Source organism: Nanorana parkeri, unplaced genomic scaffold (assembly GCF_000935625.1).
Source record: "Nanorana parkeri isolate BGI_ZX_2015 unplaced genomic scaffold, ASM93562v1 scaffold516, whole genome shotgun sequence".
Lineage (NCBI taxonomy): Eukaryota > Metazoa > Chordata > Amphibia > Anura > Dicroglossidae > Nanorana > Nanorana parkeri.
Window position 1 is genome coordinate 1,061,514 of NW_017306784.1, and position 20,914 is coordinate 1,082,427.

The window sequence follows — 20,914 nt, forward strand, 5'->3', positions numbered from 1 at the left end:
TAGAAATCAGATGCAGCAGTGTCTTAGATGTCACACTGCAGATTTACAGTTATGAGGCTGTAAACACAGGTGTGCTATTACCAATACTCTCTAATGATTTCCAAACAACAAGACAGGCCTGAACAGCAGACTGAGCCGTCTGTGTAAGGCCTACATGACAGGGGTTTGTAAAGTGAAAAAAGGGGTCCTGTGAGGGTTAATTTGTCCCTAGCAATAAAGGAGGTTATGATAGGACACTTACCTGATTGGTCAGCGGTGCAGAGAGGAGGAGCGTAGGTGGATCTTTGAGAAAAGAAAGTTCCAGATCCAGACTGAGTTAGCATCGTGGAAACAGCATCCCGCCCTCTTTGTTTTGTTCTATATTTGCATTCTCTGAATAAATTATTTTTTGTTCTATCGTTAATGTCGCTGCAGCCAGGCAGGGTATTGGGGTCCTTGAGGAGCAATCTATGCAGTGGAGGTTTAATTAAGAGCGGGAGCTGTCTCAGGTATGGCATCCCCTTTTGTTAACGGGTCGGATCGTTAAGTCATCTAGAGTCCGCTGTTATACTGCAAAGTCCCCAAGGTGGTGTGGTGCAGCTGGGGGCCGTGTAGGCAGATACTGGTTAGTTGGTTTGTTGTGGGATGGCCTTCAAGGACCTCAATTCCCGTTGTCAGTTATTTTTGTAAAGATTTGTTATATGGCTTTATACTTAATAGAATTGGCTGCAGTGGCCATTAAAATTCAATACCAGTTTTGTGTCAATTAATTAGAAGGGGGATTAATATGGAAGTCTATGCTGTTAATTGACCCTTGAAGAAAGGTAGACAATGCCCTTGTCATGTTTATGCAGTAAAAATGTTTATGCAGTGAAATGCAGTAACTAAAATACCTAGCGAGATCTGATAATATAGGATTATTTGCTAAAATGTGACCATTTGTGAAAATGCAAACATAATGTGCCTACCAACACACTTCGGGGCATCAGAACTCCAATTTCCTGAAGCACTGCAGGACAGAGAAGATTCTCCTACAAGTGCAAATTTTTTGTCACTGCACTGGTATGTTACAACATCTTGGTATGTATAATCTTCCTTTTCCGCGTTAAATGATCCATCCGCAATGGGAAATGGAGGTCCACACATCTGAACTGTGGAAACAAATGAAGAACTGAAAACGAGAAGTCTGCAAATTAATTGTTTTATTTGTTTTTTGTAAACTACAGAAGGGAAACTTTTTTTTTGCTATCTTCGTCCCATGGGTAACAACAACTCTCTCTCCTGCAGACACAACAGAAAGTGAGAGGAAATGTATCCTAATTTATAAAAAAGTATGGTGCGATAGCTGTCCCCAGAACAGAGATGCCCATTGGTAGATTTCCCTCAACTCCTGTTCTGGTGACAACAGTAAAATTAGATATTAAGAAATTCACATCAGTTCCCTGCTTGCAGAATGGGTTTACTATCCAACATCTATACGAGTTATTCACACATACACAATTTATGTGGAAGTTGATTAGGTAGAAGTATGTTCTTGCAGTGCCGAAAAAAAAATGAACACCTAAAAGGAAACGCACAAACCTGGGGAGAACATACAGGTATAATGCAGACAGTGTTCTGTTGTGTGAACTGAACAGAGAACTTTAGTTCTGCAAAGAAAGAGTGCTAAATACCTACCATCCTGTACCAGAGTGAGGCAACTGCATGAACTGGCATCAGGAGAGACAAAGAAGGATGCACATTTGTTTTGCAATGGGAATGTAAGAGTTCGATACTGTACAGAATCTCTGGTGGGTCCTCATTATTTGCCATTTTTTACAATAAAAGTATTTACATGCAGATAATATTGTACTGCAAAAATTGTATTTGCATGGCATTTGTATATATTGAGGATGGCAGACACGATCTGATGGGGTGCGTCTTATTATACTTATTTAAAGAAGAACTCCAGCAAAAAAAATTATTAATCCTTGCAGTGGGACTACCCTCGCACTGCAATAGGTTAACTGCTGGTTTTGGTCTAGGTTAAAAAAAAAAAAAAGTGAGGAGACAGGCTGGAGGGAGAGCCGTGACAGTTGGCTAGCTAAGAGCATTGGGTGAGATAGAACTTTATTATGTTTAAACCCTAGGGTTAAGAAAAAGTTATTTTAACCCCCAAGTATTAAGAAAAAACATTTTTCTGGAGTTCTTCAAATGCAATATTATTTCCCATCACTTCACCAGATTGAGAACCGACCTGAGTCAAAACACACTCCATTGTGGATGTTCTAAACTGCTTTTGCTGCAATCTATTCCTTCAATCCGGAGCTGTCCCCTGCAGTAGGTCTCTTCTGTCACTGGATATTTTCAGCCTGATGGACAGCATCCTTGAACCTACTTCCTCTGAGCTCAAGCTACCATTGACTGACTGGACAATGAAAGGGGAAGCAGCTTATCTGTAACTCTACTTTCTCCTCCAGTCAGCATGCTCCCTCTCATACTCCAGCCCTGAGGAGCCCTCAGGAATGAAAGAGGCTGATACCAGGTCACATTCTGGCACTTACATAAAAATAAATGTATTAATAAATACAGAACTGCATTAATGTGTGTTTTTGTATCTGTCTAGCATTCAGCTTAATAGGTTCAGGAATAAAATTAAGTTTTAAGAACATGTGTCATACATGTGCTGATCATAGTTTTATAAATAGATAATGGTGTAAAGTGGAGCAAAGTAACGTAAACACTGTAGTTTTGCAAGTCCGCAAAGATTTGCTAAGCATTTGAAGGGAACTTTGTCACTGGTTGTAAACCTAAAAAGGAAAAAAGGGAGCTTCAGAGAAATTAAAGAAAAAAAGATTTTTGGACTACATTTAAAATCCTTTTCTCAATGAATTAATTGGTAGGAGGCACAGTCTTCGACGTCTGGGAACTTGGATGAACTGCACTGATGTCATCACACACCCTGCCCACACCTCACCACACATGATTTGCTTCACAAGGAAAGTAATGTGCAGCATCTCACGTCATTTCTTCCCGGACTAGGAGACTGACAATTGGAGTGGGGCTATATGCAGTCATGGTGAAAAATTGGTGCAAACCTGTACCCTGCAAGTACATGGAATGCCAAGTAATCCGGCATTTCAGTGATTTGGGACAGCCTTTTCAATACAAATAAGTGGATGAAGGATTGAGAAATAAGGTGGGGCACACAGTTTGGTTTTACTCTCCATAGAGATCATGCCATTACAGATTGAGGCTAGAATTATATGAACTACTATATTTAAAATTTTCATGGAACAAGTGCACTTTTAAACATATTTGGTTATACAGTAAATTAAACCCTGGACTCAGGAGTTAAACATAAACAATGCATTCATGTTCCTACTTATTAACAAGACTGTACCATATTTGTGTATCATTGGGCTGGAGATCCTCAAATTCTGAATTTGTACTGACACTGTCCTTCTCATGTTTAGTTTACCAATTTGTATTGCAATTGTAGTCCATTACGGGAGCAAGCTGGGCTTGGAGGTGGCTACTTTTCAACACACAGGGGGACCATGGGGAACACAAGTAGCCACTCTCCAGTAGGAAGGAGTGCCAGCATGAATTCAGAGATGATTTGAGGCTCTAAAGCCGCGTGATACACAATACATTTTTCTTAAAAATGAAGATACTTGAATTCTTTTTTAAGATTTCATTCCTGAGTTTAGTGTCACTTTAAGCAAGGTGACTGGGCAAAAATCAATCAGGATCTAGCTGAATTGTAATGTTTTCACAAGCTGCATTTTAAACGAAAAAAACATTCTCATATAAATGTTTTGGAAATTAGCTGTCCAAACTGATTCATAGCCAGGGCGGGTGTTACTCTCTCTGCTGCCCCAAGGCCAGGTTCCTCAAAGCGCCCCCCCCCCGAAAACACGACTTGCCTCCTTAGAACTGTTAACCCACTGTTGATGCATGTGATGTCACAATACCCTTATAAAAAGGTAAATGTTTCACTTGCTCTAAAAAGGGGGGAAAAATCCTTCCTGAAATGGCTCATATGCATAGCATCGGCAGTAGTATTTATTTTATTTCATTACTATTACTTTATATAATTTGTTCATATATAAAGCAGCCTTGGGGGTCAAATGTGTAAAGTATGCAATACTCCATATACTTTCATTTATTCTCAGATCTATAACTTACTGTTCACACAAGTGTATTGTGAGGTGTAAATATAATCATTTTGGTAGAGTTCCCTAAAACCGTAGTTATTTTAAGGGGTCCTTTATGTCCAAAAGGTTGAGGAAGGCTGCTTTAGAGGTCACCTGGCATTCTGCTTGTCCTAACCATCTGTACCAGGAGTTAGGGCTAAAGATAAATGTAAATCCAGGTTTTATTTATTTATTTTTATAGGCAAAATATAACTTTTAGAACGGTTTTGCCAATAATCTTCTCTGGCAGGAAGAGGAAATATGCAGCACTGCAGGCAGAAAGAGGATTAGTTATTGTGACAAAGTAACATTTCCCAGGACATTTCCCTGTGATCACCATTCCTTGCTACTCTTAGGGCCCAATCACACTAGCCAGTCCATTGAAATGGAGTCACAATGGGCTAGTGCGTTGCGACAGCTCCAGTGGTGTGCGCTGTATCACACTGCTGGAGTTGTTCCTAGTTAAATTTTTTTCTTTTTTAAAAACTTTATGCAGGCTACTTAGGTCCCTGCACTGCACTGCTTTGTGGCGACCTGTGGAGGGATTCAGTGAGATGGAGGGAGAATGCAGCATGCAAAACAGACAGCGCCTTGTCCTCGTGTAATACAGTTTATTAATCAATGAACATACAAGCTGACATAAAATACTACTCACATGGTAATCACTGAATGAATTGTACAAGGCAGACCCCACACAAAGCTGCCTTCCCTTGTTTGCAATTGTTTTCTATGTGTCCTAGTGGTGACCTTCATTGATCTGGTGTAGTACAGCGCAAGTCATTGCTAGATGTGTGAATGGGTCCTTGCAGTGAAATTTCCAACTCTACCCAAAATTAAAAACAAAACATTTTTTTTTTTTTTATATACGTTAAAGACCAGTTCACACATCTAGTGGTTGTCAGCGTTGTAACTGAACTGGAGGAGTGTACAATTATATGCAGTTTGGTATAGAGGATTGTCCCTGGACACAGGATAGATGCATTCAGGGACAATCATCAGTCATCATTCCCAATCATTAGTCCTAAACTGCATGTAATCATACCATTCTGAAAGATGTGGCCGCTGTCTCATTAACTTTAATGGGTACAGCGGCCGCTTCTGAACAGGGACACCTGGGATTCCTGCCACAGTATAATTGTACCCCAGTACATGTTTTATTACTTTTTTGCCCATTGTTTTCCTAGTTTTTTTTCCATTGCAATAAGTTTAAATCACTTGCACAAATCTGATTTACCTTCCACAATATAGAATTTATATCTGTTGACTAATGTAAAAATGTGACAATTTAAAAATCAATAAAAATATAAATAATTGTCTGCAAAGACTGTTTATTGCAGAAACAAAAGAACTTTCAAAGTGTGTGTGCGTGGTGGGGTGTAGGCACTGTAAATAGGTATATGTTTGTGCAAACATTTATGCATACCGCACCCTTATGTAAGCAAAGCTAAAACTTTAAAAACTTTACCTTTAAAAAAAAAAAGAAAAGAAGAACAGTTTGTTAATTCTACAATACCCATATTTGCACACCTTGATATTATTATACAGGATTTATATAGCACCAACAGTTTGCGCAGTGCTTTAATGTTTGGTTTTACCTTCACATTCAGGGACTGCATTACTCCAAGTTCCATCTGCTTGGCATTCTCTGTAATCCTTTTTGGATATCATTTTGTATCTAAAATATATTAAATGAAAGGTACTTATTAAAGACATAGGAGAAAGCTATACTGAAGTCACTATGGTTAAATAGCAACTACAAGCAGTAAAATATATCTGGGTAATGGATTCACTCATTAAACAAAACAAAAAAACACAACACTGAACATGTCAATTTATGTAAATGTATGGCAAAATTATCTGGATCTCTTCATGTCTGCTTCCTGCAATCCAAGGGTTCGGCAGAAAGCTAGCCATACATTCTTCTATATTATTTGTTCAACAGCCACCGGCAGAATACCTAAACAGAGCCAGCAGCTCACTGGCTGTCGGCTCTGTTTGTTCAAAGATTTTCTGACTGGCTCCTTTGATCAGCTGATCAAGGGATACCACCCAAAAGGGTGCCAACAGCAGCACCCATTTTGCAAAATTCATATAATGTATGGCCAGCTTTAGACAGGTAGATGTAGTACTTTAAGCCAATCGTGCTCTACTGCATTGCTCAAAGCTGTAAATCTAGCACTGAAAGCTTGCTGAAAGGAAGAGAGTGCAAGATTTGAGGTTTACACTGCTGATTTGCACTGTCCAAATTCAAAACTGGGACAGGTCCAAGACCCCATTCAACTACAGGAAGGACGGAACACTGGGGTGCAGGGAGAAGAGAATGGCTTGCCCTGCTTTGCCTTTGTGTTTGTGGAGACGCACAGAGCTTACTAGCACACACAAGGGTGTCTCTATAGGACCCTACAAGAGAAAGGAGCCACTCTAAAACAGGATATCAACAGATTCTGCAGGAAACTAAAACATCAAGGATCAGCATCCGTTGTAAGTGATTTCATCAGCATTTAAAATAATTTGACCTCAATATCACTATATTATCTTATTAAAGCAAAAGTATACTGCCATCTGCAGGGGAACTTCTTGCCCTAATGAGAGAGTTTGTCACAAAATCCTCCACAAGAAAAAAAAAAGTGAAAGCAATCGCTTTGGTGGATTAACAGAGAGGTGGCTGGAAAAGTGTTGTTAAACATTACCACTTAAAGACTGGGTGTTTACACCTTCCCAGCCAGGCCATTTTTCAGTATTCAGCGCTGACATTTATTCAGTTATGCAACACTGTACTGAAGTAATTTTGTACCATTTTTTGGGGACAGATAGAGCTTTCTTATGGTGGTATTTATTAATTTTACTATATAATAAAAAAAAAATTACCGAAAAATCCAGGGTGAAAAAAAGAAAAACAACAGTTTCCCCTACATTATGTGCTGAAACATTTAGGATTACCCACATTTTTGGTAAAATATAAAAGATGGGGTCACATCAGGTAAATAGAAACCAAAACATGTCAAGCTTTAAAATTGCTTGTGCCCGAGAAATAGCAAAGAACTACCATACACAAAATTGGCCTTAGGTGACGCTTTTATTGCTCATCAAGTTAGTGTTACCAGTGATTAATGGCCCTAGTATTATTGCTCTCACTCCAACGTTCGTGTGATATGTAACATGTGCAGCGCAATGGTCATTTTCGCAGGTATGTGCACCAGACACATGTTGGTATATGTGGGTGCGGGTGACTTAAAAAACGTTGTGTTTTTCTTAAATTTTTATATGCGACTCATTTATTTTTATTTGTAACTATTTGTTTTTCACTTTTTTTTCCACTTAACCTTCTTGCTATCACATAGGGGCTAAGAAGTGCCCCATGTGATAGCCACTTTACACAGACAGGTCCTCTTTATGGAGACATCGGGGGTCTCTAAAACGCCTAATGTCACCTAGGGACCTCCAGAAAAGCTGATAAAGCAGAAATCTGCTTCACCTGCTTCTCTGCAGCTACAGAAGCCGGAGAATGACAGCTGCATGCGGAAGTGATGTAATATACATCACTTTCTGCATTCAGAGAATGGAGGAGAGATCAGAGAGATTGTGTACTGAACTTCCCCTGATCGCCGGTGACAGAGCCGCCATGTGGGTCCCAGGCCAGCACCAAGCACAGCGGGGCTCTACAGATGGGGGAACGCTTGTATATAAACAGCCACCGTTGGCGGTTTACAATTTAGGCAGTTCTCCCACTCGTGCAAGGATGTTTTACATCACCCACTCACTTTTAAGAAGCTCCCGGCCGGCTGTTTAAAGACAATGACCGGCCTAAAAGCGGTTAAAGCACTGCAAAAGGAATTGCTTATGGTGAAATAATTTGCACTGAAGTAGGAATGAGATTTCATCTGATGGGACACTTTGAATTATGCTGGACTTTTATAAGACTTTTTTACACACTTTCACTGAAAATCACACCAGAATGCAGCTCTGCATGCTGATCTAAAATCATATTACATTAAACAAACATGTTTTTCATTTACTTACGAATCAGTTTTACCTACTTCCTGGTCCAGTTCTGGCACAAATGAGGTAATGTGCCCAAGCATTGCATCCTGGGAAGGTTACATCAGCAGAGCATTGCTGAGAAATCTCATCTGTAATCTCACGAGATCTCAAGGAAAGGCATTTTCCTTCCCTGAGATGATGTGCATGGTCACATGTGCCAGAGTTCCAGGAAGTAAAGGGAGATATATTAATCTGCCCTTAGTTAACATGGCCACTACCAGAAGACTGGGAAAGAAAAGTGAAATAAGGTATGCAAAGAATACAAAGCCTGCAATTATCTATAAGTATGTGTTTTTAGTTTGCCATTACTAAACATTTCTAAAAGGTGTATGTGTTATTTTAAAAGACATGGGTATTATTATGCATTTTTTCTACATATTACACATTCAAGACTGATTGTTGGATACCAAATTAAATGATTTATTTGGCAAATCATGTTTTTATTTTAATTGATTTAAGATTTTATTCTATATACAATGCTACACTTGATTCATTTTTATTAAGGTAAGGAGTATATATTACTTTGGTGTTGGATGCTAACAAAATTTTTAACACGTGGTGGGAAGCTCAGGAGTTGATGTATTTATAATTTGCCAGAAAATGTGACTACTCCAGAAAGCGTCAAATCCTGAGCACTGCCCCCTCCTTCCTTGCATGTCATAACCTTCTGTTCTGGGAGTGTATCTGTTTTTGTTTTATTTACTTTTTGGATGTCAACACAAGAGACTTTTACAAGTAAACAACTTTAAAAAAAAATATGTTAAATGCACATATACTCTTATGGGAATATCTTTGTTGAAATTGTAATGAAAAACAGGTAAGAGTTATTTTGAGACAGATGTCTCAGAAAACACCTTCTGAAACATTTCACAGTTTTTCCAAGACTACTTCTTGCCGCCTAAAGTAACATTAGCCCATGATCAGGCTGCATAGTGGGTCTTCTTTCCTTAGTATGGAGTGCAAGATGTACAAAGCCTAAATGAAGATGAATGCTAGGAACCTCTAGCACTAAATGGTAGATTGGTAAACTAGTGCTTGAGCAAACCATACCTGGCCAGCCACGGCCTCAGGGAGAACATGCAATCACAGGAAGTTCCCATTGGGGCCATTACCTGAGTCACTCTGGCCTCTTTCTCACAGTGATTTTAAAAACTAGATATGCCTGTTTCTAACCGTTTGCAAAAGACCTTGATCTACTTGTGGCCTTCCTGCAGGTCTCTTCCTTCTACTCATTAAAAGCAAATTCTGATCATATTTCATGAATTAAGCAGGTGTAAAATTAAATCTTTTGGCTTCTAAATGCTGCAAAGTAGATATTTAAATCTGTTTTTGTGGTAAAAAACCCAAACAGTGCAATGCTTAGAGTTTCTGATTTGGTAGCTGTGGAGTAGTGAAGGTGGCCTGGCTAGTATTCTAAATAGGATTTTTGTACTCACCGTAAAATCCTTTTCTCTCCGTTCATTGAAGGACACAGGGAACAGATCTAGGATCATGTACTGTTGGGTAATATCGCCACCTGCAGGAGAAGGACGCTAGGCACAAAACTAAAGACCAATTACAGCCTAGGGGCGGCCCCTGCTGGTGGCCAAACCCCCCACCTGCTGACAAGTCTCCAGTAAGTAACAAGCAGTTAAGAGTACACACCCACACAGAGGGGCGGGACCTGTGTCCTTCAATGAACGGAGAGAAAAGGATTTACATAATGTTCGTCCCCCAAGCAAAAACGAAGGAAGCGTTGATGTGAGGAACAGACGAGGATGTGAAGGTAGGCATCCACGATGGAGGCCATGAAAGACCCCTGACGAAGACACACTACCACGAATCGGATAGATTCCATCCAAAACCTACGCACCCGCACGAAGGTGTTTAACCACTTGAGGCCCAGGATGGGGCAAAGCCCCCCCGTCTTCGGAACGGTAAACAGGTTGGAATAAACCATCCGAACCACTCCGAGGCGGGCACCGGAACAATCACCCCCTGGAACAAGAGGTTCGCCACCACGCTGTGAAAGTCCGCCAGCCGCTGCGGAGGCAGGCGAGTGTTGGAAAGACCTGTCCCCCGGGCGCGACAGAAACACAACCTTGGAGCCCGAAGACATCAACCCCCGCACCCAGGTGTCGGAGACGCGGGATAGCCAAAGGCCCGCAAGAGTCGAAGGCGTCCCCCCACCCTGGAAAGTAGAGATGGGGCAGACCCTCACGCCAAGGGGAGACGACCCTGGGGCTAGGAGGTTGTCGGCCGTCAGGCACGTTCCCAGGTAGACGGCGGCTCGTTGAACTTCGCCCCACACCGAGGGCGGAGGGGGACAAATAAACTGCTCGTGAGCAGAGAAGAAGGACCGGGCAACCGCCGGTGGTCCCTAGGCTGTTTAGCCTGAGGCAGAAAGGTACTCTTACCGCCCGCCAGATCCTCAATGATCCCATTCAGAGGTGCTTTGAACCAACGATCTGGTAAAAGGCAATTTTACCAACGAAAATTGCCTTTTACCAGCCTGGTAAAAGGCTGGTAAAAGGCAATTTTACCAACGATCTGGTAAAAGCCATTGAGCTAGAGAAGTCGGCGTAGTGTCCGCAGACACTGACAGCATGGAAACCAAGGGAAATAGCAGAGTCTGCATGCGCTCGCCGGCCGTCCAGGGGAGACTACAAGGATCTACCACATCCAGCCTGTCGCCCTGGCAGCACTTGCTAGAAGAATCAGCGAAAAAACAGGAAGAAAGTCAGGTAAGAATACCCGAGAAAAAATTCTTAGCTCCTTACTCCTGACGCTAGGCAAAAAAAACGGGAGATTTGTCAGCAGGTGGGGGGTTTGGCCACCAGCAGGGGCCACCCCTAGGCTGTAATTGGTCTTTAGTTTTGTGCCTAGCGTCCTTCTCCTGCAGGTGGCGATATTACCCTACAGTACATGATCCTAGATCTGTTCCCTGTGTCCTTCAATGAACGGAAGAGAAAAGAGGTACATTACTCTTACTAATTAAATGTTTATGTATAGCCAAAACTTTTTTTTAAAGTTTGGGCAGAGTAGAGAAGGCTTAAAACCCCTGGTAGTTTTCTTTTGCCGTCTATGTACTTTTATGCAAATATGTCTTCACTTTCTTTCCCAAAGAAACAACAAGAAAATCTACCAAAGTGAGAGACATTCCCATTTAAGGGCCTGTTCACATCATCTCCAGGCCAGTGCATTTTTAATCTGCACCAAAACTGCATACACATTAAATCCAATGGTTTTATTGTGGCTAGTTCAAAAAAGAATTTAAAAAAAAGTACCAGAGCATGCTTTTTTTCCACACCGCAACGCAAGTGTGCATGCACCAGAATGCACTTAAAATCCAAGAAAAAACTATTTCAAAAAATGAATGCACTGGAAAACATCAAAAACACATTGAAAACACAAACACATATGCGGAAATGCATCCTGATATGGTCTGGAAATGGTGTGAACAAGCCCTTAGACAGTTATACCTGAAACAGGTGTTCGCATTGAAAGAGGTTACCTCTTGTTCTGAGAAAAACTTGTGTGTCTTCCTTATTCAGTGATTAAGGCAAATAAAGGGTTGAATCTTCTCAATGGACATACAAAAAGCAAGAAAAACTTAACATGGGGTCTAACCCCTTCGTTCTCTACCGAAAACTAAAAATTTCAAAACGTTTTGCCTAGAAAAACACAGTAAGAACAGCTTTGGGGCCACCTATGAGATATTTATGGTGTTTTACCTTCAGATCTATGCACAACCGAGCAGAATTTGAAAAGGTAAAATCACCTGGTTTGCATTGTGGCGAGCACAGCTAAATGAACATGTCATTGTGAGGCTCAGTGATCAGCTTCTGCTCAACATCATACTGTTTTTTTCCGTGTATAAGACTATACTTTTTCTTAAAAATATTTACCTAAAAATAGAGGGGCGTCTTATACACAGGGGGCCGAGAGGAGAACCGCGGTTGCAAATCTACCTCTGCAAACTAGCCTCACGAGTGAAACTTCCGATTGCAGAGACAAGCTAACAGGTTTCCTCCAATCATGAGCCTTATGTCCCCGACGTCCGCTGATGCTGTGGAGAGCGTGTAGCCAGTGCCCATATGCAACAGAGGGCGGTAATGTCGGAGCATTCTGAGCCAATAAAAATGTCAGAAAAAAAAAAAATACCGGTACCAGTAAGCGGCTGTCTTACTCTGCAAAATTTAAACTGGATGTAATCAATTGATTTCTGAATTTTGGGTAAGAAAAGTGGGGGGCGTCCTATACATGGGGGCGTCTTATAGATGGAAAAATACGGTATAAGGCTCCTTTGCCTGCTCACCTTCATGATCCCCGTCTCCCACTGCAGAAGTATACAGTTTCTTCTATCTTTACACTAACTGTTTTTGTAAATTGTAATACATTATGCCCAGTATGTTTCACAAAATTAGCAGGGTCAGTTTACACAGCTATGATTGTTATGTCACAGAAAAACTACTTACAGCAATTATAGCAAATGAGAATGGCAAAAAGGTTAAAATTAATGTTATGGTAAATAACATATGCTTAAAAGATTGAGCTAGCCATACACGGCGAGATTTTTCATTCAGCCCCTTGGGCTACGTGAGAAAAATCACTTGATTCCTCCATCTACACCAGGGGCGCCCACTATTTTTCGTCTGGAGATATACTTTTCAAATGACGAGCTCATTGAGATCTACCAACGAAAAAACACCTGCATTCAGGGGCGGGAGGGGGAGTGGGCTGCGCAGGCAGGCCCCTCGCCCACAGTGCAATCGCCTGCATTAGTGCCTGTGTTCCAGTCCACTAAACAGTGTGGATGGAGCAATCTCCACCCTTTTCATTGTATTCAGACATTCGGCACCCAAAGCTGTCTGAATACCAAAACAGTGGCTGCATCCAATTAAAAACATTCATTGACTGGCTGACAATTTTCCGACCAGCTCCTCCAAATTTCGCAATTGAAGTTGGTCGACCAGAATGGCGCCACCAGGATCACCTCTAGCTTCAATCTCAGTCGATAAAGCAGGAAATTTGAGCTGTGTATAGCTAGCTTAAAGTGATACTACACTCAGGAGTAAAATCATAGAAATGCATTCAAGTGCCCTAACTATTAACATAAATGTATCGTATTTGTGCATCACTCAGCTGTAGATCCTCAAATCATCTCTGCATTGGTGCCGATAGTGTCCCTACTTCCAGAGGGTGGTAACTTTTGTTCCCCAGGGTCCCTGTGTGTGTTGTAAAGTAGCCACCGCTCCAAGCTCACTCCTGTGATGGACTACAATCTCACGTTTAGTTAGTTAGATTGTACTGAAGTTAGAGTCTATCACAGGAGCAAGCTTGGAGTGGTGGCTACTTTACAACACACACAGGAGCCATGGGGAACAAAAGTAGCCACCCTCCAGAAGGACAGTATTTCTATTATCTTGTTAAAAAAAAAACAACAACAACAAAAAAACAAACCAACACCACCACCTTACTCACCCAATATTACAGGTATAGTTCACTCTAGATCCAAAGAGGGTACTTTCGATGTGCAATTCTCCATTTTTTGTCTCTCCAGGGTTTCCGCATGACTTCACTGTATTAATAGTAAGTAAAATATTGAAACAAGAATGTTAAATCTGTTAAACTACTTTATGTAAACACTTTAGCATGGAGAATGAGACCATATTAGAAGAAACATATTTACAATTCTGAAACAGGCTTACTAGCACACACACAGGGGTGACTGCATAGCACTCAGCTTGAGAAAGGAGTCACTCTAAAACAGGAAGTCAGGACCAGTGCTCAGGGGCCCAGCTAATTCTGCAGGAAACTAAAACTTTTAAAACATCAAGGAGCAGCATCCATTGTAAGTGATTTCATCAGCATTTGAAATAGCTTAAAATCCCTTTGCCTTTAATATCACTTTGCATAACATTTATAGGTTTGGATCCTCTTTCAATCTGAAGCTGTTCTCTACTCTTATCAGCAGGTTTCTTGTTAGCATATGAGCACAGTTGTACAGCTGATTGGCTCTGTATGGTGTCCCTCCTTCTTCTAGTGTGAGCTCTGTTGTACAGGGACTGCAAGAGGTGATGCCAAGGTAAATGATGGTACTTACACTGCTTGTATTAAACAAAAACATGATGTATAAAAAAACACATACAAAGCTACATCTATTTGTGGTTTTAGATCTGACTGAAGTTCAGCTTTAAGTGATAAGTGCAGCAACTGACCAAAATTCACTAAAGCCCGACCAGCGCATAACATTTATTTAACCACTTCCAGCGTGTTCACTTAAATGTACGTCCTCCGCTGTAAGTGGTTATTCCAAGAACACAGCTGCTGCTGCAGCCCTGTTCTTGGTACCTTTTTAAAGAGCAGGTGATTGATGTTTAAATACAAGCGATCCAGCGTCTGTACAGGTGTCGGATCGCTTGTACGGTGCGGCACCGTGTCCCCGTCCCCCACCTCTGCGGCTGACGTCTGCTTCCTGGGCTCCACTGTCCCTTGTGTGAGCCCAGGATCGGCGTGGAGGGTCTCCCGTGACAGACTGGAGGAGAGATCACCGGCTTTTAGCCGCGGATCTCTCCTCCAATCACTGGACCCGGAAGTGATGTGCATTACATCACTTCTGGCGTCACTGGCCACATTCTCTGGCTCCTAGAGCCAGAAGCAGATCTCTGCTTCATCAGCTTCTTTTGAGTCCCTAAGTGACATTAGGGGTCACCTGATGTCTCCATAAAGAGGACCCGTCACATTATATTTGCTATTACATAGGGGGATTTTTAGCCCCCAATGCAATAGCAATAAAGCGTAGTGTAAAAAAAAAAAAAAAAATTAAAAGTAACAAAAAAAATGCAAAAAAATCCCAAACTATTTTAAAGTCCCCCCCCCTTTCCCATGTGCATGCACATACAACGCAGACATGCGTCTGATGCGCCTACGCGCAAAAACAAAAATTGCGCCACACACGTTCCATATTTTGTAGCGAGCGTCAAAATGAGAGCAATAATTCTAGGCCCATCAATCACTGGTAACACTAAACTGATGAGTGCTAAAAGCGTTTAAGGCCCCATTCACACTGAGCGACATGAAAATCGCGCGACATTGAGCGACGTGTCGCACAACTTTTTCCTATTGGGCTGTATGCAATCAAGAGCAATATCGCTCAAAACCGCTCTAAAAAAAGGGTCATGTAGGAGCGACAAGCTACCAGCGACGAGCTACAAGCGACTAGATGTGAACAGCTCCATTGAAACGTATTGTAGAAGCTACATAGAGCGATATCGCTGCAAAAATCGCGCGATAAATCGCTCAGTGTGAACGGGGCCTAAAGCGTTGACTTTGTGAAATTTTGGTTATTGTAGTTTTTTGCGGTTTCACGGACGCACGCAATTTTAAGGCTTGACATTTTTGGTATCTATTTACCCGGCGTGACCCTGTCTTTTATGTTTTAACTAATAAATTGGGCATTACATTATGTTTCTGTGCACTAAATTTCATTTTAGCGTATTTTATCCTAAAATACTTGTTTGATAAACATTTGCGCAAATATCGTGCAACATAAAAAATTGCAACTAGCATCTTTTTATTCTACAGGTCCTCTGCTTTCAAAAAATATAACCTGCACTAAAAATGCATCCCAATGTATCCCTATGTGTTTTATGGGCTACAGTTCTCACTTGCGCAGTCCATTCAGGTCCGGACAGAAACAATACTGCATGTCACATTTTGTCCGGTCAGGATGCGGTCTGGAAATGCAAAACGCGTCAGAAACGCACTACAGCTAACATACTGACAGCCTCGTCAAAAATGCATAAAAAACGCATAGCACCGCTTCTGCAGATCTGCTCCAGACATTGTGTGACCAAGCCCTCAGATAAGAGGAACATGTTCTATTGGAGACACTTTAAAATATTTGAGCCCACTAAGTGGTGGGATTCCACAAAAAGAACAGAAAACATGACAAAAGTATGGAACTAATTTTAATACATTAAATAATAAATCTTAAATTTCCAATCACAATCATAAAAATGCTATGATTTAGTTGCTGGACCTGAGACTTCGTGTAGACACATGTGAATTATAATGTAGTCATGACCTGCTGTGTACCAGCATCAATATATTCACGTCAATCTTGTCAAGACAGCTAAACAGCCAAAATATGGCACATTAGGACTTTTAGATATGAAGTCTGGGGTTCAGCAGCCACTTCCTAACCTTTTTTCACTCCCCTTTGTCGTTGCTTACTTATCTTTTGTTTTAACACTGCATAGAGTGTATGCTGCGCACCTTCTGTTCTGGATTCACACTAGCCTGTCTGCAGAAATTCTGCATTTCGGCGGGCTATTGTGTTGTGACAGCTTGTGTGTGTTGTGCACATTGTCAGAGCTATCACGTTTGATACTTTTGCCATTTTTTTTTTACTTTATGTGGAGTGCACATTGTGTACACTCAATTCAGGTCCTATTCATGTTGCAACCTGTGGTGGGATCCATTGCACTGTTATAAAATACAGCATGTTTGCATGCTATCATAGTGCAGTGCCAGGCCCATCACACCCGCAACTGTGTTCTAAGCGTCCTAGTGGTGACCTGCTCTGATCCTGTGCGACACAGCGCAGGTCACCTGAACAGGCCCTCATTCCTGTCTGCTGTGGTACCTTGGTGCATGTGAACTTAACTATTAACTCAGATGCTTCATAACTACAGTGTCTTATACTGTACAGCATATCACTGGCAGTGAAAAAATATATTTTTTTAATTTAACAGTAGTTTAGCCATTTCAAATTTATTAGTCTCGATTTCCTTTCTATTTTATGTTGGGCTGCATGTCACTTACACTTTTTTTTGTTTTAGGTAATTTTTAGTGAGAACTTTTGAGTTAGTTTGTTTGTTACGTTTTGTAACTATGTCTATGCTAAAATTGCAAGCTGCATTGTCATTTAAGATCACTAGGATTACCCTGTAAATATTCAACCATTGTTCTTTCTCTAGCTTCCATTGCATTCCATACAAGCCCTGCCTCCCTAAGGGCTTTTTTGGGAATGCAGAACAACTTGTTCAAAGACGCACTGGTGCCTGGGGAAAGTCTGTTCCTTGCCATAACAAATACTCTATTGCTTCGGGATGATGCGACTCCCGTGCATGCACACAGTATTCCAACACCGATGTGGTGTGACAAGAATGTATGATGAGCTGTGCAGCTTAGAGGAAGACTGCGAACAGGCAGGTAAGTTTGTTTGATTGCAGAAGAGACATAACGGATACAATGCATGAAAATAAAAATATCGCCGAATCAGGGTCCAGCCACTTCTGAACCACTCTAAAAGCAGTAGGGATGTCAATTGACAGTCAGAATGTGCTCCCTTGTTTTTGTGCCGTGCCATATTACCACCAAGTGTTTAAGATGATTTATAAACTATGCAAACAAGATTTGCATTATATTATGGCCACTATTCCTATAGGGAATATTCCACTGGAAATTCCCATGCTGCTCAGATCCACCTAGTGGTCATAATGTGCTGCACATCTCCTTCACAGAACTTTTAGCTATAGAAATAGCATATAAAATCACCCACAAAAATAGGAGCAGTAGTATAACGTATTTTCTGTCCTGTTTGCTGCACAATTGCTCAGGGCTGTGGTGGTGGTAGTGGGGCAGATGGCAAGCATGCGTAGGGCTCCTAACCAAGCGGCTTAGAATGCCGGGGACAGGACCCTTTCATCTTCCTGCGCATATTGTCGCTTTTTGATGCTGCCTCCCCTGTGGGGCAATCTGCTATTCCTGCAAAGTCTCCCATGCGATCCAGGCCCCACCAGTCTCCCAATGGAGGCATCAGGTGCTTTCAGATCTGCCTTGACCTTGGATAACTTCCACCCGGCTATGGATAGATTTGTTTCCCATGTTGTCTCAGAAATCTTAAAATATGTGCTCAAAAGAATGCAGTGGAATATTTTTTGGATTGATATATTCCTGTGTTGGACTTGGGAAAGTTGGTTTCTCATTTGTCTCATTGGTGGTTCTCTGTTGCATACTATAGCTCAATTGTTGGTCTGCGGACCACATGTCCAAGAAGGCCTTGACGGAGTTGCCCTTCATGGGCAAGCATTTGTTTGGGGCTTCGTTAAAGAAAATGATCAAAAATCTCACAGGAGGTAAAGAGTATTTTTCTTCTCAGACAAGAAAGCCTAAGGAGACTCGTCAGAATTCAGGGACTTCTTAAGCGTAATATTCTTGGCCAAGGGGTCTCGAACAAAAACAAGACGTTTCAGCCTCCCGCTTGGTGAGGTGCACGGCACCCTTGGTAGCAGAAACCAAGCATGGGGATAAGTTCTCAACATGTAGGTGCACCCCCACCAGCAAATCCCAAGGTGGGGGGGGGGGTGGGTGACTTATGTTGCTTGCGGCTTTCTCCTCAATACCTACCGGATGCACATTCTGCCAATCAGCTCTTGCTCAGGGGGGTCATTATTCCAGTGCCCTCTTTAGTCCCCAAAAATTATGGGTTTGTCTTATACTGGATCTGAAGGCTCTGAACACTTTTGTTAAGTTGTGCAAATTTGGATGGAATTGGTTGTCAGTCAGTCATTGCCCCTCTCCATATGGGGGATTTTTTGGCTTCGATTGACATTGGATGTCTACCTTCACATGCCCATTTCTTGCTCTCATCAACAGTCTATTCGCTTTGTAGTGGGGCGCTTCATTTTCGATTGTGTGATCAACTGTGGTCTTCTGTTCGTACCTCCATGTGGGTGCTGGATCTTATTGTGGCTTTGTTCGCGGCAGTTCCTTTTGCTCAATAACGCACTCAGGCTCTGCGTGGGAGATTCTATCACATTGTTATAGGCTTCTGAGGTCCCCGGACAGGGTTTTTCACCTCAGTTTATCCTATGCTATGTATGCTCCAAGATGGAGGCTCTCATAGATTAGCGTTATGACCACACACTCGCCAGCCTGCAAAAAATACACTAACTACTTGGGTTAAAAACAGAGGTTTTAGTCGCACAACAATTGCAAAATATGTGGAAGCCAGAATCCTTTTCTCTGCATTGATTGAAAACAACAGCACCCTCCCACAAATTGGCTTACTGTGTTGTTGTCGGTTTACTGCTTCCGGCTAACCTAGTTGATTGTGGCAGTCAGGGGGTTTGGTAACCAGCAAGAAACACCCCTGGGCTATTTATTTATTTTTTGCCTAGCATCCTACTCCTGCAGGGCGATATAAACCCATCAGTCAAGATCCTAATGGATTTTACAGTGAGTACAAAAATCCTATTTTGTAGCATCACAATACATACATTCTGCAAAGGAGACAGACTCTTGATTGACATCTCGTATTTCACTGTCTTTGTACATTCCAGACACAAGGTCATAGAAATCACAGGAATCAGCACAGACACTAGAACTGTGAGGGGAGCCCTGTATTGCTTTGGGAAAGTTTGAAGACAGTGGGATAATAGCTTAAAATCAAGAGGCCGGGGGGCATGCTGTCATTAGAGTTTCCTTAAAAATATAATAAAGGCAGGTGCCGGTCTCCGATCCAGCGCAGACTTCTGTGTGCTGCGTGCATTCACTGTGTCTCTCCTCCTCTCCCAGTCAGTAATATGGACTGTGCATGCACCAGCCCACATCATCCTCCTGCAAGGCCGTTCGGATCTGTGTACTGCACCCAGGAGCGAGCGGCGCAGAGAAAAAGTATTTACCTGCTTGGTAACTTTTTTTTTATGTTGTGGTATATATCTATTGCTTACTAGCAGTAGATATATGCAAAATAAATTGAGACTTTAATTATACTAAATATAAAGTTTGATGTAAGTCAAAACACACAATCCCCACTGGCAGCATCATGCTATGGGGATTTTTATCTGCAGCAGACCGTGGAAAGCTTGTGAGGGGAGAATTAATGCAGCATTTTTTTCCAGGAAATCCTGGAGCAAAACCTCATGCAGCCTGAAAAACACAAAGCTTGGTAGAAAATTTGTCTTGCAACAACAGAACGATCCTGAGCCATGAGAATGGCCTAAAACATGGTTATTGTTTAGGAATGACTGTCACAGTTCAGATCTCAGCCCTATAAAGATTTTTTTTTGGCTGGATCTGTAAAAGGCTGTTCACTCACGACGCCTCACTGACAGAGTTAGAACAGTTTTCTTAAGAATAGGGAATTATGGGAGTGTTCAGATGTGCCACATTGATAGATACCTTTCCACATGAACCCAAGGCTGTAAGTGCTACCAAAGCTGAATCTACTAAACACAGACTCAAAGGTTATTTATACTTATGTATTGGGTTAGTTTGTGTGCTTCTATTTTGTTTGAGAACAAATTTAAACCCCTGTTATATAATGGTCTACATATAAAATATGAAAACTTTCAAAGTGGAAAAATACTTTATAGGTACTATTAATTTATCTTAAAACATTAGAATATCTCATATCTGTTTAAAGTTTTCTAATACTATGCCATTAGGAGGCACCCCTCTATCAGTGAGGGAGGAACACTTCAAGAAAAGAAAAAAAAGTAGCGCAATGCACTTACATTGGCAGAACGTATCCGGAGTTGACCATGTTGAATTACTCAAGCAAATTGAACTGTTTTTGGTTCCAGGAACACGGAAGTATCCAGGCAGGCAGCTATATGTTACATTACTACCAACAGGAAAATTGACTTGGCTAGTAAACTGTGGATCCAGAATGGCAAAATCCAACCTCTTAGGCGCTCCACAGTCTCCTATAGAAAACAACAGTG

At 41.6% G+C, this 20,914-nt stretch overlaps 2 long non-coding RNA genes across 2 annotated transcripts; one reads left to right on the top strand and one right to left on the bottom strand.

Annotated features, from left to right (window-relative positions):
• Nucleotides 1-1,096: 1,096 nt before the first annotated feature.
• On the bottom strand, nucleotides 1,097-13,750 carry LOC108790960. The gene is made up of 3 exons (XR_001941474.1): nucleotides 13,662-13,750; nucleotides 5,753-5,832; nucleotides 1,097-1,130 (listed from the first exon to the last, which is right to left on the bottom strand). It is a non-coding gene; the product is annotated as an uncharacterized LOC108790960 (long non-coding RNA).
• LOC108790961 lies at nucleotides 13,677-20,674 on the top strand. Its single transcript, XR_001941475.1, has 3 exons — nucleotides 13,677-13,760; nucleotides 16,705-16,708; nucleotides 20,662-20,674. It is a non-coding gene; the product is annotated as an uncharacterized LOC108790961 (long non-coding RNA).
• The last annotated feature ends 240 nt before the right edge of the window (nucleotides 20,675-20,914 follow it).